Source organism: Monodelphis domestica, chromosome 3, assembly GCF_027887165.1.
Source record: "Monodelphis domestica isolate mMonDom1 chromosome 3, mMonDom1.pri, whole genome shotgun sequence".
Taxonomy (NCBI): domain Eukaryota; kingdom Metazoa; phylum Chordata; class Mammalia; order Didelphimorphia; family Didelphidae; genus Monodelphis; species Monodelphis domestica.
Window position 1 is genome coordinate 360,586,045 of NC_077229.1, and position 26,893 is coordinate 360,612,937.

Genomic DNA, 26,893 nt, shown 5'->3' on the forward strand with positions numbered 1-26,893 from the left:
TACAAAGCATTTTGGGGAAGTGGAGCAAGGGCTTGTGGGGATTGAAGTCCAGAGTTCAAATCTCAATTTTACAATAATAAAAAGTATTTATTTTATATCTTATATTATTATCTGTCTTTTGTTTGGTCATGAATTCATCCATTTTCCATAAATCTTACAGGTAAACATTCTGTGCTTCCTTATTTTACTTTTGGTATCACCCTTTATGTCTAAATCCTATGTCCATTTTGGTCTTATCTTGATATATGATATGGAGTATTGATCTATGCCTAATTTCTGCCATACTATTTTTCATTTTTTCTAGGAGTTTTTGTCAAATAGTGAGTAACTTAAAAGCTGGCATCTTTGTCTTTATCAAGCATTAGATTCTGGGGTTATTGAATCCTGAGTATCATGTATTTAATCTATTCTGTTGATACATCTCTTAGTCAGTACCATATTGTTTGTGATGATTACTACTTTGTAGAATGCTTGAAATGTAGTACTAATAAACCACCATGCATATTTTAAAGAATTCTATTGATATTCTTGATCTTTTGTTCTTCATTTAGAATCTAGTTATCATTTTTCTATTTCTATAAAATTATTTTTTTTACATTTTGATTGGAATGTCACTGAATGAGTAAATTAATTTAGATAGAATTGTCATTTTTTTATTATATTAGCTTGGTCTACCCATGGACAATTAATACTTTCCAGTTTAGATCTGAACTGCATTCAGTCACAAAATGTTTTGTAACTGTATTCATATAATTCCTATATTTGTCTTGACGAATAGATTCCCAATTACTTTTTATTGTCTGGAATTTGTTTTAAGTGAAGTTCTCTTTCTCTCTCTTGCTGCTTGACATTGTTGATAATATATAAAAATGTTGATGATTTATGTGGGTTTACTTTGTATCCTGAAACTTTCCTACAGTTATTAATTATTTCAATTCAGTTTTTAGTTGATTCTCTAGAATTCTCAAAGTATGTTACCATATCATTTGCAAAAAGTTATAGTTTGGTTTTCTCATTGCCTACTTTAATGTCTTTTTTCTTCTCTTATTGCTAAAGCTAGAATTCCTCATATAATATTGAATAACAGTAGTGATAATGGGCATCTTTCCTTCACACCTGATCTTATCATGTAGAATTCTAACCTTTCCCAATTGAAGGAAATACTTGATCATAGTTTAGACAGATTCTGTTCATAAGGTTAAAGAAATGTTATTTCATTCTTATGCTTTCTAGTGTTTCTAATAGGAATGAATGTTTTTTTCAAAGACTTTTTTCTGAGTTTATTGAGATAATCATGCAATTTATTTAAGTTTTGTTACTGATATGGTCAATTATGTTGACAGTTTTCCTAATATTAAATGAGCCATGCATTCCTTCCTGGTATTAATCCCAGGTGGTGATTGTGAATGATACTTATTTTATAGTGATATCATCTCTTTGCTATTATTTAAAAAAAGATTTTTTATTGATATTCATTAAGGAAATTGGGAGGGAATTTTTTTCTCTGTTTTTGCTCTTCCTGGATTAAGTATCAGAACCATATTTGTGTCATAAAAATAATATTTTAGATTTCCTCCTCTGCCTATATTTTCAAAACCATTTATATAACATTGGGATTAACTGTCTTTACATGGTGGATGAATTCATTTTGAAGTCCATCTGGCCCTGGGAATTTTTCTTAGGTAGATCTTTGATGTGTTGTTCACCTTCTTTGTTCATTTTTTTTTCTGAGATAGGATTTTTAAAGTATACTATTTTCTTTTTTGTAAATGTGGGCAATCTGCATTTTTGTAAATAATAATAAATTTCACCTGTATTGTCAGATTTATTGTCATATTATTGGGCAAAATACTACCAAATAATTTCTTTAATTTCCTCTTCATTTGTCGTGAATTCACCATTTTTGTTTTTTATATTGGTAATTTGATTTTTTCTTTCCTTTTTTAATAAAAGTAGCCAAAGCTCTATCTATTTTATTTGTGACCCCCACCCCATAAAATCAATAGGTATTCTTGTTTATCAGTTCAATAGTTCTCTTACATTCAATTTTATTATTTTCTCCTTTGATTTTTAGAATTTCAAATTTACTATTAAGTTGGAGAATTTTTCAATTTGTTCTTTTAATTCTTTTAGTTGTACACAAAATTAGTTGATTTGCTTTTTTCTTTATTTTATTGATATAAGTGTTCAGAGATTAAAAATTTTCTCCTATGTTCTACTTTGGATGAATTTCACAATTTGTGAAATTTGTGATCTCTTCATTGTCATTCTAACTAATGAAATAAATGATTGTTTCTGTAATTTGTTCTTTGACACTTCTCTTTTTTAGAATTATATTAATTATTTTCCTATAAATCTTTAATTTTTCATTCCATGGATCCTTATTGATTAGAATTTCATTTTATTATGATCTGAAAATAATGTATTTGTTAGTTCTGCTTTTCTGCATTTGGGTGTGAAGTTTTTATATCCTAGGGTATGGTCAATTTTAATGTAGGTGTCATTTGCTGCTGAATATAAATTATATTCCATTCTATTCCTATTCATTTTTATCCAGAGATTTATTAAATTTAACTTCTCTAAAATTTCATTCACTTCCTTTACTTCTTTGTTATTTATCTTATGGTTAGATTTATCTCATCCTTAGAGGGGAAGTTTAAGATCACCCATTAGTAAAATTTTATTATTTCTTTCTGAAGCTCATTTAATTTCTCCTTTAAGAATTTGGAGGCTATTCCATTTGTTTCATATATATTTAGTATTGATATTACATCATTGTCTATAGTATATTTTAGCAAGATGTAATTTCCTTCATTATCCCCTTTAAGTAAACCTTTTTTTTTTGTACTTTAGCTTTGTCTGAGTTCAGGATTCTAACTCTTGCTTTTAATTCAGCTGAAGCACAAAAGATTGCTCTCCACCTTAACTTTACTCTGTGTGAGTCTCACAGGTTCAAGTGACTTTTCTTTAAACAATATATCATAGGACCCTGCTTTTTATTCCACTCTGCTATCTGCTTCCCTTATATGGGTGAGTGCATCCTAGTTAAACTTACAGCTATGATTATCATTTCTGTGTTCTCCTCTATCTTATTTGCCCCTTTTTATCTAGCACTTTTTCTCTCCTTTCACTCTGTACCTCCTCTCATGTGTTTTGCTTTGAATCACTCTCCCCTTCCACTTCCTTTCTATTACTGTCCACAACCCACTTATTCCCTCCTAATTCTCTATAGAGTAAGATAAGATTCTATACTCAAATGAGGAGGGATGCTACCCCTCTTTGAGCAAATTCCAATGAGGATAAGTTTTAAGCCCTGTCTCTCATCACTCTCATCCTTGCCTTCATTTAATAGTTTGTTGTTTTTTTTTGCCATTTTAAGTGAGATAATTTGCGGTTTTCAATTTCTTCCTTTCTTTTTCTCCTAGTCTAAACCTCTTTTTCACTCCTTGATTTTATTTTATATTTTTCATATCAAATCACCCTAATCAGTTTACCTCCACATCCTCTGTCTATATATATTCTTAATGGTTCTGTTGATAAAAAATTTAATTTTTAAATATCATCTTTCCATATAGGAATATGAAAAGTTTTCCCTTATTGAATCTCTCAGAAACTTTCTTGTTTACTTTTTCATGCTTCCCCTAAGACTTACATTTGAATTTCAAGTTTTCTTTTCAAGTTTGGTCTTTTTACAGGAATATTTGGAAAACTCACATTTAATTAAATAGTCATTATGCCCCCCCAAAAAAATATACTCAGTTTTGCTGGATAGCTCATTCTGGGTTGTAAATCTAGTTCCTTTGCCTTCTGGGCTATAATATTCCAAGTCTTCTGATCCTTACATGTAGAAGGTACTAAGTCATGTGTCATTCTGACTATGGATTAATGATATTGGAAAATTTTTCTTCCTGTCTACTTTCAGTATTATCTCTTTAGCCTGGAGCTTTCAAATTTGAGTATTACTTTCATTGGAGTTTTTGTTTGGGTATTTAATTCAGATGATTGGCAGATTCTTTTCATTTTCTGTCATTTTCCCCTTTCTGTAATTTTATTCAATATGAGAAGTGTAAGGTGATACATCAGAATTGTTTTAATTATCATTTTTTCTAATTAGTAGTGATTTAGAGCCTTTTGTCATGTGGTGTTTGAAACCTTTGATTTCTTATTCTGAATTATGTCTGTTTATATTATTTGACTTTAACTAGGGAATGGTTCTTATTTCTAAAAAATTGACTCACTCTCCTGTACATTTGAGAATGAGGCCCTTTTCAAAGAAAGTTGCCCTAAAAGTATTTCCCACTGTTTTATTTTCTTTATAATTTTATATGCATTAGTTTTATTTGTGTAAAAATCTTTAAATTTAATGAATCAAAAATACTTCTCTTACTTCTTGCAATCTTCTCTATCTCTTGTTTAATTGTAAAATTCTTCCTTCCCCATAAATCATACAGATTCATTTTTATGCTATATTAGGTTACATATATCATATTTCATTTCTAAATCATTTTTCTGTTTTTATCTTATTTTATATGATTTTAAGTGTTTGTCTATGCCTCATTTCTGCCCAACTGATTTGCATTTGTACTACCATTTTTGTCAAATGGTAAGTTATTACTACCAAATCTATGACTTTTGATTTTGAGTTTGAGGTTGCCTTATTTCACTGTTTTTTCATTGATTGCTTTGGTATTCTTGACCTTTTGTTCTTTCAGGTGAATTTTGTTTTCATTTTTTTCTAGTTCTATGAAGTAATCCTTTGTAGTGATTGAAGATGGCAGATTAGGGGCAACCAAGGAGCTGAACTTTCCTGACATTTCCCTCCATACAACTGTAAAATAACATATCATATCAAATTTTGGAGTACCAGGGCCAACAAAAGGTTAGGGTGAAACATATTTTCAGTCTAAGGAAATGTAAGAGATCTGCAAGAGAATGATGTGACACTGGGTTGGCAACAGCAGCAACAACAGCAGTAATAGTAACAGCTTTGGGACCTCTCAGACTAGAGATGCTACAGGGTCAGAAAATCAGTCAAGAGATTGCCAGGGAACTTTCTTGGCACTTGGTATAGCAGGTATAGTAATAATAAGAAACTATTGCCCATATAGTTTTGAATTGTAGTGCCAAAGGAAAGTTGATTGCTAGTGCTTGTGATTGTAGGACTACATGAGCCTTCATGTAATGGGTAAAGATCACCATGTTAATTAGGAAAACAGTGATCATATATCTCTTTAGATCATATCACCTATGAATCACTAAAAATTATAGATCCCTAGAACTAGCTATGCAACAACCAGCAAGATAAACTCTGAAGCTTTGAACAGTACCTACTCACACATATTTGAGCAAATCATAACTTTAATATGAAGTAAAACCTCAAGAAATAGGGCAAATAAAGGAAGAAACAACAACAAAAAAATGAATTTGACTATAAAAAAGCAATTTCTTTGGAAAGTAATATCAAGAGAAAAACACAGAACTTGGGAATATGGAAATAAGGATCCATGAAAGACCACAAATAAAAATGGTCATTGAATACCAACCACACAAGAATTCCTAGAAAACAAAGAAAGAAATGAAAGAGGTAGAAGAAAAAAATGGAATAAACAAAGTTATGCAATAAAATTATGTTTTCTTTATTAGTCTTTTAAAGTTCTCAGGTATCTCCCAGCATCCCTAACCTCTTCATATTAGGGAAGGCAACATTGAAAGTATGTTTAAAATAGAGCATGTATGAAACTATATATTCTTTGTTTCTATTTAACAATTCTTTTTTCTGCAGATGGATGCATGCTTTTTTCAAATATTTTTTGATATATGTTATATTCATTTGATTCTGCTTATTAAACTCTTCATGATGCAATACAGGACTTTCTATGGTTTTTTTCAATTAATCTGCTGGTCATTTATTACAACATAGTATTATTCTATCAAAATTGTATGACTCCACTAGTTTTACCACTTGATGGGCATCACCTCAATTTCCAATTCTTTGCCATCACAAAACAAATTAAGAATTTTGGAACATATAGCTTCTTTTCCTTTTTCCTTCATCATTTTAGAAATAGATGTAATAATTGAATTTTAAACTTTGTTATATAATTCTCTGGGAAGATTTCCAGATTTTTCTCCAAAATAGTTAAATCAATTCACAGATCCACCAACAGACAATTAGAGAATTGTTATGGGTATATTTGATCTTTTGGGGGTTTTATATTGATAGCTGATTGATTCTTATTAGGTGGTATAGATAGGTTTGATAGATGGTGGATGAATTTGCTGGACACAGCTTAATTCAACACTTATTTATTCACAAATTATGAGGATAGACAGGGACAGGATAAATGAGGTAGAGATAAGGTAGGATTTATATTATTCTTTTACTACTATTCTAGGTAACCCCTCCCCTTCTAAATCCTCATGTATTTGCTTCTTGTTCACCAAGGGTTTACCTCCTTAAACTATTCTCACCTATCTATCTAAGGCCCAATTCTATCTATCTAAACTTATTCTAACATATGAAATTTAAATATTATTAGCCTCCTTAAAATATTTTTCAAAATTCACAATTTGTCTCAATTAACTATTTAGATGTGACAATTAAGAAATTACTAGCCACCTCTGACTCTTCCTAGCAGGGGGTCAGAACCACAACCTGTTCCAGTGAGAGCAACAGAGGCCCCTACTGTCAGCTTCCCCTTTCTGGGATAAAAACACTTACTTCAGCAATTTTCTTCAGCTTAACAGATGTTCAACCAAATTCTCAAAGTTAATTTTAACTGAAATTAATAACAGATAGTCTCAGGGAAAAGTTTATAGCCACTTCCTCAAGACAATGAGTTTGAGAGAGTGGCCCAGAGTTCTCCAAATGCCTTCCCAAAATGCAAATCTTCCTTAAAGTGACCACCATGATTTTTTTCCTGGCCATGCCTTAGAAGGGGACCTGGGAAAAATCCTTTCTCTGGTATTGATCTCTACTTCTAATTATGGTAGATAACTAATTAATAACTAATTAAACTCAACAAAACTCATTTTTACATGGTACCTCCAATATTTGTCATTTTGATATTTTAGCCAGTCTTAGACGTGTGAGATGATACCTCAGAATTATTTTGATTTGTATTTCTCTAACCAATAAGAATTAAGAACATTTTTGATATGACTATGTATAGTTTTGATATATTCAGTCAAAAATTATTTTTTTCATATTTTTGATCACATGTCATATGAGGAAAGGATCACATTTCTATAAATTTGATGAAGTTCCCTGTCTAATTTAGATATGAAATATCTAAGAACTTTCACTCATTTTCTTTTTTCCTTGTAATCTTGTCAACATGGGTTTATTTATACTAAAACTTTTTAATTTGAATTTATCTGAATTAGACTTTTCTATCTCAAAGCTTTTTTCTCTTATTTATTCATAAATTCTTCCTCTGACAATCAATCTGATAGGCAAAATATTCCCTGCTCTTCTAATTTGCTTGTGAGCTTTCCCTTCATATCTAAGTCATGAATTCATTTTGATCTTATCTTAGAAAGGAGTAAGATAAATATCTATACCTAATTTCTGCCAGACTTCTTTCTAGTGTTCCTAACAATTTTTGCCCGAAAGAGAATTCTTATTCCAAAACACTGAACCATTATTTTTGTGAAACAGTTTAATATAATCTTTTACTACTCTTCCCAGTGTGTCTGTTCTTTTCCATGGATCTACTTTTCCATTTTTTAGCAAGATCCAGATAGTTTTGATAATTACTTCTTCATGAAACAGCTTACAATTTTACATTTCCAGGCATGCATCCTTTAATTTTTTCATTATTTTTTATATCTTTTAAATTTTGTTCTAATTTTAAAAAATTGGAGTAATTTAACGAATGAATGACATTGAATAAGTACATTAATTTAGGTAACTGTGCCCACCTATGAAAAGTTAATATTTCTCCAATTATTTAAATTAAATTGTTTAAATTCATATAAAGATGTTTTAAAATTATGTTCATGAATTTACTGTTTTGGGTAAACTATTCTCTCAGGTATTTTATTCAATCTATTATTACTTTAAATGAGGTATCCATTACTTTCTTTTCTTGAAAGATTTTTTGGCAACATACAGAAATTCTGATATTTTATGTGAGTTTATTTTATTTCTTACTACTTTACTAAAATTATTGATAGTTTCAAATAGTTAATCTTAGTTGAATCTCTAGGATTTTCCTATATATTCATCTATGAAAATAAATAATTTTTACCACCTTGCAGATTCTAATTTCCTTGTTTTTTTTTTTTGCTTATCACTATTGCTAGTTTTTATAATGCACTATTTAATAATATTGGTTATATTGGGCATCATTGTTTCATTCCTGATCTTATAGAGAAAGCTTCTAATTTATGTTCATTATAGATAATGCCTACTGATGGCTTTAGTATATATATATATATATATATATATATAAATTTATATCCCATCATTCTAATGAAAAATTAGCCTTTATTTGTATTTTCAAGTGTTTTAATAGTGATACTGCAAGAAAATTATAAAAAAGTAATTGTTTCACAGAAGGGGTAAAATAAAATAGTGAAGAAAATAACTTAAAAAACAGAATTAGTCAAATGAAAAAAAGAGTTTAATAAGTTCATTGAAGAAAAATAACTCATTTTCCCAATTTTTCTTCTACCTGTCTCATTTGATTTATTGAAAAAAAAACCTTTTTTGAGATTCTTCATTAATTCTTTTTGGGTTGAACATAATTCCTCTTTTCTTAGAGGTTTTGGATACAGTATTATTGATTTTGTTGTCTTCTTCTGAGTTTGTGTTTTGTTTTTCCTTGTCACCAAACTAACTTTCTAAATTGTTTCTTTTTTTGTTTCCTCAGTTTGCAACCTTTTTCTTTTAATTAAAAATAATTTTTATATTTGCATTCTGTAACTGTAAAGGGAACCCTGATCTAAACTTCAGCTTCTTTGTGTAACTGCCTTCAGAGCTGGTTCTGGGGTTCTATTTGCTTTCAGGTCTTCAAGGTGTTAGACTGTAAGATGTGTTTATATTCTCCTGTTCTGTGCTTTAGTCTGTAAGTAAAACAAGCACTCTCTTACACCTTGGAATTGTGACCAAAGTCCTGTGCTCCTTTGTGGACTCAAGTGTACTGGTACAGGATCTAAATTAATACCTATTACTTCAAGTATTATTTATATATATATTATATATATAATATATATATAATATAATTTTATAAAGTTTATTATCTGACAAAATAGAACCAACCACATGACTAAGTTTTCTACCTGCTCAAAAAAATCTACCAAAGCCACCGCAGAAAGGAAAAAGCACTAGACATGGAACTCTACCCAATTTATAGCCTGTCTACCTTAGCACATAACTAGAGGAAGTGAGTAGGGTGCTGGGAATCATAATTTTACTGGGGATCATAGTTTTGCTGTGGATAGGGGTTTTTAGGGTAACAGATCAAAATTACATACTGATATGTGCTATTGCCCCTCCTCTGAAACCTCACCTCAGAAGTGCTACCTGGATCTGTGTATGGACAATGCAACAAGAGTCTTGCACCCAGAGTCAGAAAAAAAGACCTCTGCAATTTCCTTCTGTGCAATAGTCTGATATCCCTTAACATCTGTGGCTGAGCTCCAGAAGCATCTGTTGGTGCTTCAGTTGTGCCTGGGGCTAACAGTCAGTTTGGCCTTGCCTTAATAACCTACTTGTAGATCTACCTCAACTTTGGTGCACTAGATACCTAGTGCTAGTCTTTTAAGTTAATTTGGACTGAAAAAATATTTCACCTCCTCTTTTCTGGGTTATGCTCCTTCAGATTTTATTCTGAGACATTGCATCATAGTTTTCTGGAGATTAATTTAGTGGAGATCAAATGTGTTCCTGCGCCTTCTATATCATCTTGGCTCTGACCCACATAGCTAATTTGCCAAGATTAACAGAAGAGGAAATAAAATACTTATACAATACCATCTATCCATCAATGAACTCCCTAAGGAAAAAGTCAAAGAAGCAGATGGCTTCACAACTGAATTCTATCAAACACTTAAAGAACAATTAATTCCAATACAATATAAACTATTAGAAAAGATAGTTGAGGAATGGACTCTACTAAGTTTCTTTAATGACACAAACATTTGATTAATACCTAAACCAGGAGGAACAATAACATAGGAGAAAAGCTGTAGACCAATATCACTAATGAATTTTGGTGCAAAAAATCTTTAACAAAGTACTAGCGGACTTCCGGTTAAGATGGCGGCTTAGAGAAAGCTAAAGCTCAGATCTCCTGAAAACCCTTCCTGACCGATCTCAAACGATAAGCTCCTAAGGCGCCGAAATTCAAAACGATCAACAGCACAGACCCTGGGAACCCTCCTCCTGGACCTGGACCCGGATCAAAAGGTATGGCTCCCCTTAAAAGCCAGAACCCGAGATCCCTCGGACCTCAGGGGTAGGAGCGCAGAGTCCAAGGCTCCCGGAAGCCACAGCCCAGCCGGGCTCAGAGAGCAGAACCCTCAGGGCCTTCTACAGTCCCGGTGAAAGTTACTGCCTGGGGCTTCCGCTGCAGAGAGCTGGTCGAAACAACAGCAACCCTCAGGGCGGGCAAGACAGCCTCACGGGCTGGATCCTGCTATCCAAGTCTCAGTGAAAGTCCTTGCCCTAGAGCTTGGGAAAGCTGCAGCCCATCCCCCAGCAGGCCGACGAAACAGCCTCACGGCCAGCGATTCTGAAGGCAACTTCCGGAAAGCGAGCCAGGGGGAGAGTGTGGCCTCGTGGTCCGACCCTTCCATTCCAGTTCCAGTGAGGCATATTCAGTTTAATCCAGGGAAAGCTCGTAGAACCAACATCTGCCCAGGACTAAAGCCTCTGAACACCAGACAGAGACAAGAAAAACTAATCCTCCACATTCAGAAATGGCAAACTCCACAGAACCACAGAAGCCCCAAAATACCAAGAAAAATAAGAAGAAAGGGGCGACTTTGGACACATTCTATGGAGCCAAAATACAAAATACAGAGCAGAGAAGATAATATAAAAGAAAATGCTCCAAAACCTTCCGAAGGAAATGGAAACTCTCCACAAACCTATGAAGAATTTGAATCAGAAATGACCAAAAAGATGGAAGCCTTCTGGGAGGAAAAGTTGGAAATAATGAAAAAGAAATTCACGCATCTACAAAACCAGTTTGACCAAACTGTAAAAGAAAACCAGGCTTTAAAGGCCAGAATCAGGCAGCTGGAAGACAACGATCATGTAAAAGAGCAAGAATTAATAAAGCAAAGCCAAAATACCAAGAAATTAGAAGAGAACATAAAATATCTCACCGACAAGGTGATAGATCTGGAAAATAGGGGGAGAAGGGATAATTTAAGAATAATTGGACTCCCAGAAAAGCCAGAAATAAACACCAAACTGGACATGGTGATACAAGATATAATCAAAGAAAATTGCCCAGAGATTCTAGAACAAGGGGGCAATACAGCCACTAACAGAGCTCACAGAACACCTTCTACACTAAACCCCCAAAAGACAACTCCCAGGAATGTAATTGCCAAATTCCAAAGCTATCAAACAAAAGAAAAAATCCTACAGGAAGCCAGAAAAAGACAATTTAGATATAAAGGAATGCCAATCAGGGTCACACAAGACCTTGCAAGTTCTACTCTGAATGATCGTAAGGCATGGAACATGATCTTCAGAAAGGCAAGAGAGCTGGGTCTCCAACCAAGAATCAGCTACCCAGCAAAACTGACTATATACTTCCAAGGGAAAGTATGGGCATTCAACAAAATAGAAGACTTCCAACTTTTTGCAAAGAAAAGACCAGAGCTCTGTGGAAAGTTTGATACCGAAAATCAAAGAGCAAGGAATACCTGAAAAGGTAAATATTAAGGAAAGGGGAAAATGTTATCTTCTTCTTTTACTCAAACTCTCTTCTATAAGGACTACATTTATATCAACCTATGTATACTAACATGTGGGGAAAATGTAATGTATAAATAGGGGGTAAAGAAAGACCAAATAGAATAATCATTCTCACACAAAGATTCACATGGGAAGGGGAGGGGAAGAAAACTCCTATAAGAAGGAGAGGAAGAGGGGGGGGGTTACTTAAACCTCAATCTCAGGGAAATCAGCTCTGAGAGGGAAAAACATCCAGATCCATTGGGATCTTGAATTCTATCTTACCCAACAAGGGTAAGGAGAAGGGAAAACCAAGGGGGGGAGGGGGAGAGGGAGAACAAAAAGGGAGGGAAAGAGAGGGGGGAGGGGGAGGGAAGAAAAAGGGAGGGACTAAAAAGGGAAACATCAAGGGAGGGGACAAAGGGGACTGTTTCAAAGTAAATCACTGGACTAAAAGGTAGAGCCGAAGAAGAAAAGGTTAGAATTAGGGAAGGCAATCAAAATGCCAGGGAGTCCACAAATGACAATCATAACTTTGAATGTGAATGGGATGAACTCACCCATAAAATGTAGACGAATAGCAGAATGGATTAGAATCCAAAACCCTACCATATGTTGTCTTCAAGAAACACACATGAGGCGGGTTGACACCCAGAAGGTCAGAATTAAAGGATGGAGTAAGACCTTCTGGGCCTCAACTGATAGAAAGAAGGCAGGAGTGGTAATCATGATATCTGATAAAGCCAATGCAAAAATAGACCTGATCAAAAGGGATAGGGAAGGTAATTATATTTTGTTAAAAGGGACTATAGACAATGAGGAAATATCATTAATCAATATGTATGCACCAAATAATATAGCACCCAAATTTCTAATGGAGAAACTAGGAGAATTGAAGGAAGAAATAGACAATAAAACCATACTAGTGGGAGACTTAAACCAACCATTATCAAATTTAGATAAATCAAATCAAAAAATAAATAAGAAAGAGGTAAAAGAAGTGAATGAAATCTTAGAAAAATTAGAATTAATAGACATATGGAGAAAAATAAATAGGGATAAAAAGGAATACACCTTCTTCTCAGCACCACATGGCACATTCACAAAAATTGACCATACATTAGGTCACAGAAACATAGCACACAAATGCAGAAAAGCAGAAATAATGAATGCAGCCTTCTCAGATCACAAGGCAATAAAAATAATGATTAGTAATGGTACATGGAAAACCAAATCTAAAACCAATTGGAAATTAAACAATATGATACTCCAAAACCGTTTAGTTAAAGACGAAATCATAGAAACAATTAATAATTTCATCGAGGAAAATGACAATGGCGAAACATCCTTTCAAACCTTTTGGGAAGCAGCCAAAGTGGTAATCAGAGGTAAATTCATATCCCTGAATGCTTATATTAACAAACAAGGGAGAGCAGAGATCAATCAATTGGAAATGCAAATGAAAAAACTGGAAAGCGATCAAATTAAAAACCCCCAGCAGAAAACCAAATTAGAAATCCTAAAAATTAAGGGAGAAATTAATAAAATCGAAAGTGATAGAACTATTGATTTAATAAATGAGACAAGAAGCTGGTACTTTGAAAAAACAAACAAAATAGACAAGGTACTGGTCAATCTAGTTAAAAAAAGGAAGGAAGAAAAGCAAATTCACAGCATTAAAGATGAAAAGGGGGACAGCACCTCCAATGAGGAGGAAATTAAGGCAATCATTAGAAATTACTTTGCCCAATTATATGGCAATAAATACACCAATTTAGGAGAAATGGATGAATATATACAAAAATACAAACTGCCTAGACTAACAGAAGAGGAAATAGAATTCCTAAATAATCCCATATCAGAAATTGAAATCCAACAAGCCATCAAAGAACTTCCTAAGAAAAAGTCCCCAGGGCCTGATGGATTCACCTGTGAATTCTATCAAACATTCAGAGAACAGTTAATCCCAATACTATACAAACTATTTGACATAATAAGCAAAGAGGGAGTTCTACCAAACTCCTTTTACGACACAAACATGGTACTGATTCCAAAACCAGGCAGGTCAAAAACAGAGAAAGAAAACTATAGGCCAATCTCCCTAATGAATATAGATGCAAAAATCTTAAATAGGATACTAGCAAAAAGACTCCAGCAAGTGATCAGAAGGATCATTCACCATGATCAAGTAGGATTCATACCAGGGATGCAGGGCTGGTTCAACATTAGGAAAACCATCCACATAATTGACCACATCAACAAGCAAACTAGCAAGAATCACATGATTATCTCAATAGATGCAGAAAAAGCCTTTGATAAAATACAACACCCATTCCTATTAAAAACACTAGAAAGCATAGGAATAGAAGGGTCATTCCTAAAAATAATAAACAGTATATATCTAAAACCAACAGCTAATATCATCTGCAATGGGGATAAACTAGATGCATTCCCAATAAGATCAGGAGTGATACAAGTATGCCCATTATCACCTCTACTATTTGACATTGTACTAGAAACACTAGCAGTAGCAATTAGAGAAGATAAAGGAATTGAAGGCATCAAAATAGGCAAGGAGGAGACCAAGTTATCACTCTTTGCGGATGACATGATGGTCTACTTAAAGAATCCTAGAGATTCAACCAAAAAGCTAATTGAAATAATCAACAACTTTAGCAAAGTTGCAGGATACAAAATAAACCCACACAAATCATCAGCTTTTCTATATATCTCCAACACAGCTCAGCAGCAAGAACTAGAAAGAGAAATCCCATTCAAAATCACCTTAGACAAAATAAAATACCTAGGAATCTACCTCCCAAGACAAACACAGGAACTATATGAACACAACTACCAAACACTCGCCACACAACTAAAACTAGACTTGAACAAATGGAAAAACATTAACTGCTCATGGATAGGACGAGCCAATATAATAAAAATGACCATCCTACCCAAACTTATTTATCTATTTAGTGCCATACCCATTGAACTACCAAAATACTTCTTCACTGATTTAGAAAAAACCATAACAAAGTTCATTTGGAAGAACAAAAGATCAAGGATATCCAGGGAAATAATGAAAAAAAACACATATGATGGGGGCCTTGCAGTCCCTGACCTAAAACTATATTACAAAGCAGCAGTCATCAAAACAATTTGGTACTGGCTAAGAAACAGAAAGGAAGATCAGTGGAATAGACTGGGGGAAAGCGACCTCAGCAAGACAGTATACGATAAACCCAAAGATCCCAGCTTTTGGGACAAAAATCCACTATTCGATAAAAACTGCTGGGAAAATTGGAAGACAGTGTGGGAGAGACTAGGAATAGATCAACACCTCACACCCTACACCAAGATAAATTCAAAATGGGTGAGTGACTTAAACATAAAGAAGGAAACCATAAGTAAATTGGGTAAACACAGAATAGTATACATGTCAGACCTTTGGGAGGGGAAAGGCTTTAAAACCAAGCAAGATATAGAAAGAATCACAAAATGTAAAATAAATAATTTTGACTACATCAAACTAAAAAGCTTTTGTACAAACAAAACCAATATAACTAAAATCAGAAGGGAAACAACAAATTGGGAAAAAATCTTCATAGAAACCTCTGACAAAGGTTTAATTACTCATATTTATAATGAGCTAAATCAATTGTACAAAAAATCAAGCCATTCTCCAATTGATAAATGGGCAAGGGAAATGGATAGGCAGTTCTCAGGTAAAGAAATCAAAACTATTAACAAGCACATGAAGAAGTGTTCTACATCTCTTATAATCAGTGAGATGCAAATCAAAACAACTCTGAGGTATCACCTCACACCTAGCAGATTGGCTAACATAACAGCAAAGGAAAGTAATGAATGCTGGAGGGGATGTGGCAAAATAGGGACATTAATTCATTGCTGGTGGAGCTGTGAACTGATCCAACCATTCTGGAGGGCAATTTGGAACTATGCCCAAAGGGTGCTAAAAGAATATCTACCCTTTGACCCAGCCATAGCACTGCTGGGTCTGTACCCCAAAGAGATAATGGACACAAAGACTTGTACAAAAATATTCATAGCTGCGCTCTTTGTGGTGGCCCAAAACTGGAAAATGAGGGGATGCCCATCAATTGGGGAATGGCTGAACAAACTGTGGTATATGTTGGTGATGGAGTACTATTGTGCTAAAAGGAATAATAAAGTGGAGAAGTTCCATGGAGACTGGAACAACCTCCAGGAAGTGATGCAGAGCGAGAGGAGCAGAACCAGGAGAACATTGTACACAGAGACTAATACACTGTGGTATAATCGAACGTAATGGACTTCTCCATTAGTGGCGGTGTAATGTCCCTGAACAACTTGCAGGGATCCAGGAGAAAAAAACACCATTCATAAGCAAAGGATAAACTATGGGAGTGGAAACACCAAGAAAAAGCAACTGCCTGAATACAGAGGTTGAGGGGACATGACAGAGGATAGACTCTAAATGAACACTCTAATGCAAATACTATCAACAAAGCAATGGGTTCAAATCAAGAAAACATCTAATGCCCAGTGGACTTACGCGTCGGCTATGGGGGGTGGGGGGGGGAGGAAAAAAAAATGATCTATGTCTTTAACGAATAATGCTTGGAAATGATCAAATAAAATATATTAAAAAAAAAACAAAGTACTAGCAAATAGATAACAGCAGTATATAACAAATATCCATGTGTTTCATGTTTGCATCCATGTTCATTTTTTTTAGTTTTATGCCAGGAATGCAGGTATGGCATAATATTAGGAAAACTATCATAATAATTGACCATATTAATAATAAAACTAACAAAAACCATATGATGACATTCAGTAGACAAAGTTTTTGTCAAAATACAAATGTATTTCTGCATGAGAATCTTGTAATAAATGGAATATTGATCAAAAATGATAAATAGTATTCATCTAGTGGCATCAGCAAACTTTTTCTGTAATGAGGATAAGCTAGATGCCTTCCCAATAAGATCAGGAGTGAAGAAAGGATGCCCATCTGCAGCATTATTCTTCAATATAGGATAGAAATACTAGCTAAAGCAATAAGTGAAGGAAATAGAGGAATTAGAAAAGACAATAAAGAGATGAAGTTATCTCTCTTTGCAGATTATTTAATGGAGAATCCTAAAGAAAAGAGTCAACAAAAAACTAATCAAAAATCAACAACTTTAGCACAGTTGAAGGGTATACAATAAACCATTTTAACTCATCTGCATGTCTCTGTACTACCAATAGATCCCATTAATAAGAAAAAAAAGAGAAATCTCATTTCAAAAACTGTGGACAACATAAAATAACTGGGAGTCCCTATGTCAAGAGAAAATGAGGAGCTATATGATCCCAACCATAAAATCTTTTTTTTTCCCCCACAAATAAAGTCAGATCTAAACAAGTGGAAAAAAGATTAATTACTCATGGGTAATCTGAGTTAATATAATAAAAATGACAATTGTACTTAATTTAATTTTACATCTTCTGTGCCATACCAATAAGACTACCCAGAAGTATTCCAGAGAGATAGATAAAAAATATCTTGGAGAAAAAAAAAAGACCTAAGACATAAAATAAATTAATGGAAAATTATGAAGGAAGGTGTCTTACCTGTACAATACCTCAAAATATTTTTAACATGGCAACCATCACAACAAACTGCCACTGGCTTAGAAATAAAGTGATCAATCCCTAGAAGAGATTAGGTACTCCATACACTATCATAAATTACCATAGAAATATAGCATTTGAGAAACCCAAAGATACAAAACTTTGGAAGAAAAACTCACTATTTGATAAAAACTCCTAGAAAAAAATGGAAAAATGTATAGAAGAAGTTAGGCATAAATAAACAGGTCACACTACATACCAAGTTAAAGCAAATATAAATACATAATGTAGAAATAAATGGTGATACTATAAACAAATTAGGGTACCACAAAATACTTTACCTATCAGACCTATGGATAAGGGAAGAATTTATGTCCAAACAAGACATATAGAGTATTATGAAATGAAAAACAGATAATTTTGACTCCATTAAAGTAAAGACTTTTCACAAATAGGATTAATAAGACCAAGATTAAAAGGTGAACAACAAACTGGGGGAAAGTTCTTTATAATTAAGAAAGCTAATGCTATCTTACTTTGCATTGAGATATGTAACTCCTCAGTCTAAGAAAGTGAGAATCCCACTCTAATTTGTCTTCTAAAACAACTTATTAAGTATTATGTTCATTTGTGGATACTATATTTCTATGAAACATATTCTTTGTTTGCAGAGTACCCATAGAGGGCCACCAGAATGTTGTAGAGCTTTATGTTTATGCCATTTGTTGAAAGAGCTGTGAACATTACCCCCTAAAATGATTAAAAAGTACGTGATAAATTCCAATATCTGAAGTATTGCCATGTGAATGAGGGATTTATTTTCTTTGATGCCAGAGGGAAGAGCTATAAGATCAAACAATGTCACAAAGAGACCAATTTAGTTTACAGGTCCAGAGAAAAACAAGCAGATTTCCTAATAATTAGACTTATACAAAAGTAGAATTGTTTGCCTCAGTAAATTATGGCTTCTTCCTTATTTGAGGTTTATCAGCAGTCCAAGTGACCACTTGTCTGTTATTTTGTTATGGAATTACTTGAAGATAAAGATTGGAATAGTTGGCCACTGAGGTGCTCTCCTACTTTGAAATTCTGGTATTCTGCGAAAATGTTCTGTTCTTATTTATGCCACAGCCTCTGGAAAAATCAATGCCTTTGATCTTGAAAGATAAATTGTGATAAAGTCTGTGAGAAAACTGTGGAAAAGACCTTTGCCAGGCTAGTAATTGATATTAATAAAATGAAGTAGCTCTTTGAAGTTATCAGACCCTGTCCAATATCAAAAAAGCAAGTAATATGAATATATTGGTATTGTTTTATGTCAAATCTTTCTATAGTTTTCTTTATTTAAATGTGTTCTATTGTGTGTACTCTTAAAAGAGAGAGAGTCACAGGATCTCAGAGTTAGAAAACATGTCTTCAAAGTTCATCATTTTAGTTCTTTTAGAATCAAACAGATGTAGGTACACATTCTGCCTTTGATACCTACTATCTGTAGAACCCAGAAAAATATATTTAAATACTCAAAATTTCTAGGAAATTTTCTAAATTTCTAAGTTACATATAAGTTATAAATATTAGTGTAGGAAGTTTCAACATTGGTGAATATTCAGAGGGATGAAAATCATTAATCAAGATTAAACAATAGTTTCCATCATTTATTGTTAACTCACATAGAACTTTCAAGAGCTATCCTCCAACTCATTTGCCCTCCTTTAAAAGATATTTCCTTTTCCACTCATTCTTCACTAAGGCTTATCAGAATCAAGTATCAAAACTAAACTTAGTGGCTGGCTCACAATTGTAAAATGTTAATTTGTGTTATTCTATTATTGAATCTCCTCTGTAATGAGCAAGACCTACAATATAGCCATACTTTATGGCTGCACAAGAAAAGAAATGGGTTAACATCACTCTAAAAAACAGCAGACTATGCAGCTAGAAGAAATAAAGAATAAAACATTGATATTTGGACTATAATAACCCCTTGTCTGCCATACATAACAGTCGGAACAGATATGATTCAAGATCCCACATAAATTTCAAACTCTGATCAATATAGAATCTTTAGAATTGTGTTCAGTATACTGTTTATCTGAAGAAAGTTTTTCACTTTTTAGTTATAGATCATAGTGGTTCAGGTTTTCAGTAGTCTTTTTTTTAATCTTTACTTCATTTTGGGATAATAGGCTTTCTGTTGAATCCCATCTAAATTTTATTCATGAAAAAGAAATAATTTTATTCTGCATTAGGATATATTCATTTAGTATGAGGATTTCAGGTATAGACTGATTATATTCCCTCCATTCTTCAGCTATCCCAAATAAAGATTATTTCTGTGGATTATTTGGTGAATTGCCATCAAACTAATGTATAATTCAAAGTCAAGAGATCATTTTTGAACTTAATGAATTATTATAAATAAAAAACACCCACTTGAAAATCTCATTTTCTTGGGTATTATTGTGGACCTGCATTATACATTCATATTAAAACTTACTGAGTATTTTATAGAAACCTAAGCTATCATATCTAATTTCATGTTTTAGTTATTAAGTCAAAGAATCCCTTTACCTGATGTCTGGCCCTCAAATCTCTAATATCTGAATATTGTCAAATATTGTGAAGTGGATGAGGGATTTGATATATTTTGTTTGATATGAGAAGGAGCTATGAAATCAAACAATGTTGAAGTGTTCAAGTTAGTATATGTCAAGAGAAAAGCAGATTTCCTAACGATTATATTTTTCCAAATTTAGAATTGGCATCTTCAGTAAAAACAAAATAAAACAAAACAGTTTCTTCCTCACTGGAAGTCTATCAGCAAAATCTGGGTGACAACTTATTCATTGGTTCCACAATTAATAAAAAAATAAAGTTTCTGCTATTCATTTGATTTCTAGCTCTTTATGAATGACAAAATATGCATAATGCTGTTTTTCCCCTAAAGGATAGACTGATTGAAATTAAGATAATAGATAAATAACATTGATTATTTATTTCATTTGCATGAAATATAGTGAAATCAGATAGATTGATATAGAGATTTAAATGTATGAATACCTTCTGCTATGAATATGAGATGATATATTAAAAACATGTTATAAAACTTAAAACATGATATAAATGCGTGTGATCATCACCATCACCATCATCATCATCATCAAAAAAAAGTATAGGATAAGCAAATTTCAACACTTACTTATATATCTTTTTATGATTAGAGATATAGTGCTAGAATACAAATACCTCTAACATTCATATGGCTGTGTATATGTGAAGTGAAAGGGAAAGGAATCATATATCTTCTCTGAATATCCTCATTATCTAAAGATGACAACGCTATGTTGACATTGCAGATTTTTCCCATCCTTGCTAATTCCAACAAAATTTGATTTTAGATTCTTTTTCCACAAAGTATTTCTACATTGAACTTTATTTCCAGCTCTCTATTCATTTCTCTTTCCCAATCCCTCTAATTTTAATATCTAGTTTCCTAATATCAAGAACATGTAAAAAATTACTCCTGAAATTCAGCCATGTTCTGATTTCATCAGTCTAGGTAGTTCTTGCATGAACACAGATGATAATCCTTCCAAAACTTACTGGGTGGTTATCACTGATAGTTGCTATAACTAAAGAAAAAAAAATCCTTTGATTTACAACCAATCAGGCAATAAGCTGTTTCATCTTAGCTAAATTGCTCCCTAGAGAGAACATACATCTCCTTATGGGTCTTTCACTCAAGCAATATTCATTTTATTTAGACCTACACACTGGATTCTTTCTCTGATTCCGTGCTCTCTGCCTGCTTGGTTCTATCAGAAAAATGAAAGACAGGGGGGCAGCTGGGTAGCTCAGTGGATTGAGAGCCAGGCTTAGAGATGGGAGGTCTTAGGTTAAAATCTGGCCTCAGCCACTTCCTAGCTGTGTGACCCTGGGCAAGTCACTTAACCCCCATTGCCTAGCCCTTACCACTCTTCTGCCTTGGAGCCAATATACAGTATTGACTCCAAGACAGAAGGTAAGCGTTTAAAAAAAAAAGGAAAATGAAAGACATTTCAGTACATGAAGTATTGAAAATCATGTAACTTCTCCTTGAATGAAGATAATAGCTTGTTTAGAGAGGTAAAAGAGTCCTTCATCAGTTAATTGAACAAAAAAAAATCTGGTTTATTTTCTTCTGATATGAAATACATTTGAAAAAATGCCTATATTGATATAATATACAAATATTATATGTGACTGCCAATTATATTATATATTACTTGTTAACATATTGATATATGAAGCATTAAATTATTGTATATGCATTTGCATATGCACATGCATATATAGACATATATACAAATGTATACACACATGTTACAGCAATGTTGTTTTGGGTTAAACATTTTAAATATATTTTATCTTTGAAACTGTTATATTACTGAATAATATGATCCCCTGTCCAACTCACAAAAAGTAAATTTTATGAATAATGGACATTTTTAGAAGGACATCTCCAGCCCAGTTTTTGCTTCCACTCTCAAGAATAATAGTTTGTAAAATAGTCATGTGGCAAAGAAAACATAGACTACATGGATAGAATTTACTTTGCAAAGTGGTTTTGCAATCACCAAAGCCAAGATACTTAAGTATTTTAAAGTATCTTTTAGAGAAATATTTTCTCAACTTAAATTAAGGAACTGAGAAAGTTAAAGCAACTCCAAAACTTGGCTTTTCTATGTTAAAAAAAAACACACTATATATATTTTGCTTATCCTTCACATACATGGGAAATTGCATCTAGAGGAAAAATCCATAGTATGTCATAATCTCAAGAAAAAAATATTAGTGAAATTTATGCTCAAAAAGTTTTCCCCAAAACACACCAGGACTCCTGTGTTTGGGCTATATTACTTTGTCAAATTATTGTACCCATAATCAAGTGTTACAAATGGATTATTTTTTCATTTCTATGGCATAATGATAACAATTTCTAGTATTTGCCTAGTATTTTCAAGTTTGTGAAGCATTTTACATTTGATATCAAATGATCCCCCCATAAGCAGCATGAGAAATATTATTGTACTAATTTTATAGAAGAGGAAAATGTGTTTGAAAAAATACGGTGATTTGTTCATGAACATATATCTAAGAAAGTGACTGATCTTTGAAGTTAACCCTTCCTGAATCAAAGCAGACAACCTGGAAAACATAATGTAAACACAGAGTAGAGTGAATTTGTTTCACAATAGTGACTGAAATCTTCTCCAGAAACTAAAAATAAATTCCTTCAACCTAGAACAATCTTTCAGAACTGCTATTTCACTTGCAGTGAATTTGAGAATCCAAGCTTATTTCCAGACCATAATTATGCCTGAGAGAGTAACTTTGACTAAGGGTATAACTGAATTGCAGATATAATTTTGGTAGACAGCAATTAAAATGCTGATAGACTTGTTATTAGGATTAAAAAAATTACTAGACTGTCAATTCTAGTCACTCTCTATCTCATAGCTGATGTAGTGAAGAAAGTAGTTCTTCATATTAATTTTTTGGCCTTTAGTTTTAGGTTTCAATAAATGGTACTTTTAATGATAAAATAAATTTTTACTTCACATATTTGAAATAGATTTCACTACTTTTCAAAATCCATTGGAAATAATGTTTCTTTCCCTCTGGATGTTGGGAAAAAGAATTTATTCTCAAGTGTAGAAATCTACTTGCCATTCCTTACCTAAATTCATAGGCCATACATAAGATGCCTAAAGATTTTTGGGAGTAGGATATGGATTTTACAGTTATGAAAGATAATTTTCATATTCAATTTATTAAGAATTGTCTTTAGTCACTGGAAAACTATAAAGTCTGTCTAATATGACTACATTAGCATCTACAAGTCCAGTGACTGGAACATAGTAAGCAATTAATACACGTTTATTGAATAAATTCATGATGTTAGATTAATAAATATTTAAGGACAGAGATTAGGCCGGATTGCTTTAATATGAGATTAGCACAATAAATTTTGCTCTTGACAAATCCAACTAGTTTAAAATTATTCCCAAGATGAAATCAAAATGTTGTTTTGTGTTGTCAAGATATATAATCATCAAAACTGGTCTCTGGGAATCTAGCTTTTCCTTGTTTAAAAAATGTGGAAACCATTTGTGAACAATCTGTCTGACTTGCTTGTCCAACAGAATGGAAAAAAAAATAATAATAAACTGCAGAAATGTGTTGTGTACAAGAGAAGCCTCCTATTTTTATCCTTTCTTTACATGGCCAAATTCTTGTTGAGAATTTATTGTGTGCAAGATATAATGATGGGAGGTGCAACAATGGCGAAATTGTTATCAAGATAACTACTTTCAATAAACTTACATACTATTTGATAAGTAAAAAATATAAATATTAAAGATTAACACGTTGTAAATACTAAGTGCCAAATGAATGGCACAGACACTGCTTTGTCTTATTCTGACATAGAGACACTCAATCAAGAATGTTAACAACTAGAATTTCCTCCTATCACAGGCTCTAATTTGTCCCTTAGAGAAATGGGAGGTCACCTTCCTCTAATCCACGAAGAACAGCTTCACAGCTCCTTAGACAATTCCACTTACTGAGACAGTGAAGCATTTTCTGTAACTTCATAAGATTTCTTCAGGAGGGTTATTTAAAAAGGTGTAAAATATTTAATTCACAGAATTCTATTATTTAAAGAAATCTTATCAATTCAATTTATAAATATGCATTTAACTGATAGAGTGAAAACTTATTAGCAATTTGAGTCTTTAGGGTATATATGTCTTTAGAAGCTGACTAAATATATATGGAGCTATTCTTGTATTGCAGGTAAAATAATATATATTTTATAAACTGCCCTGAAACATTATGAAAATACATAAGAGCATAACATGAAAAACTAGACTCTGATTCTTTTATAGCTTTAATGTGGAACATGGAAAATAGAAGAGACAGATACCTAAAATGGTTTGACAAGTCAAAGAAAAAAGTAATAATATTTGAGCACATTCTGGTACTAAGATAATAAATTTGATTATTTTTCATTTAATTACACAAAATTAGAGTCTGAAATAGTAGTTAAAGAGTTACAAAAATTTCCTCCTTTCTGCTAAGACAAATTTTAAATTTGATTATTCATATCAAGTAATTGAAAGCCTTCTTATAAATTCTAATCAAGATTAGTGCAGATCTGTCATGATTAAACTCATTTATAATAGAATATAAAGGGAGAAATGCTTTCCAGAGCACTACTTAAGGCACTTCCTTCTTTGACTGTACTACAATAAACCTGAACTTGACCCACCACAGGCACTACAGGCATCACAGACTTATAGCATCATAGGAACTTAGTCCTCAAGTTCATCCATTTAGCTAATTCCACATTCCCATGAGATTTATGATTCAATATTAGAACATTTCTTTTCCATTGGAACATATATACTTGGTGTCAGATTAAATAATTCTGCTGCTCACTGGTCTTATATTTTAATTAGGTTATTTATTTAATTATAATATTTATTTAATATATTTAATAGATTAAAATATAAGCAGAAAATTGTTCTGACACTTAGGAGCTAAACAAAATGAAAATGTAGAAAAAATAATAGGAAATACTTGAAATATTTTTTAAAATGTGAAAAGTATACTGGACATGTAAAATATTCTCTCTATTTTTGTCTGATGTGAATAGAAATTAGAAAATGTTTTAAATTGACATCATTAATCTCTTGGAATGAATTAGCACTATTGACAAATGCATAGATATAATTTACAAAGAGGACAAATGTTAACAATTTTATGGCACATAATACTGCATGTCATCTCTTTTGCCAAATATGTCTTGGAAAAATGTACATATGTTAATACATTGCGCACAGTAAAATAATTTAAGTTAAAAACTGCCTTTGAGTTTTAGATTTAAAATATTCTTCTCTTTAATTGATGAACTACTTGAAAGAAGGATTTTTTAAAATTTAACTTTGCCTTTTGTATCTCTAGAATCTATAACAGTGTCTGGCACAAGACAGGGAGTAATTAATTCTAGTTCATAGACTAAAAGAAAACAAAATTTTAAAAAAATGTTCTCACAGTAAGTTCCAGGTAGTAGTAGTCTCTCGGTAACCAAAGATGACGATTGTCTTTGTGCGGTTTCATCTACGGTATATAGATGAGTGTGCACAAAGATGCTTCTGCGTAAAGGAGATTTAAGTGGAAGAGTCGATGCACAGAGACAGTCCCACTCTCTCAGTGTTGGAAGCCTGGGTCCAGTGTCACGAAACGTCGTAGGATAGGCCAACATAATAAAAATGACAACCCTACCCAAATGAATTTACTTATTTAGTCCCATACCCATTGAACTCCCAAAAAACATTTTCACTGAATTAGAAAAAAAATATAACAAAGTTTATTTGGAAGAACAAAAGATCAAGGATATCTAGGGAAATAATGAAAAAAAAAATGTGAAGGAAGGGGGCCTACCAGTACCAGATCTCAAACTATACTATAAAGCAGTGGTCATCAAAACAATGTGGTCCTGGCTAAGAGACAGAAAGGAGGACCAGTGGAATAGACTTGGGGTAAGTGACATCAGCAAGACAGCCTATGATTAACTCAAAGATCCCAGCTTTTGGACAAAAATCCACTATTTGATAAAACCTTCTTGGAAAATTGGAAGACAGTATGGGAGACATTAAGCTTGGATCAACAGCTCACACCCTACACCAAGCTATACTCAGAATGGGTGAATAACTTGAATATAAAGAAGGAAACTATAAGTAAATTAGTTGAACACAGAATAGCATACCTGTCATATCTTTGGGAAAGGAAAGATTTTAAGACCAAGAAAGAGTTAGAAAAAATTACAAAATGTAAAAGAAATAATTTTGATTACATTAAATTAAAACATTTTTATACAGACAAAACCAATGCAACCAAAATTAGAAGGGAAGGAACAGGTTGGGAAAAATCTTCCTAACAAAAACCACTGAAAAAAATCTAAGTATTCAAATTTATGGGGAGCTAAATTGATTGAACAAAAAATCAAGCCATTTCCCAATTGATAAATGGACAAGAGACATGAATAGGCAATTTGCAGTCAAAGAAAACAAAACTGTCAATAATAAAATAATAATTAATAATAACATGAAAAAGTGTTCTAAATCTCTTATGATTAGAGAGATGCAAATGAAAACAACTCAAATCCAACAGATTGGATAACATGACAGCAAAGGAATGTAAGGAATGCTGAAGGGGATGTGGCAAATTTGGGGCTTTAATGCATTGGTGGTAGAGTTGTGAATTGATCCAACCACTCTGGAGGGCAATTTGGAACTATGCCCAAAG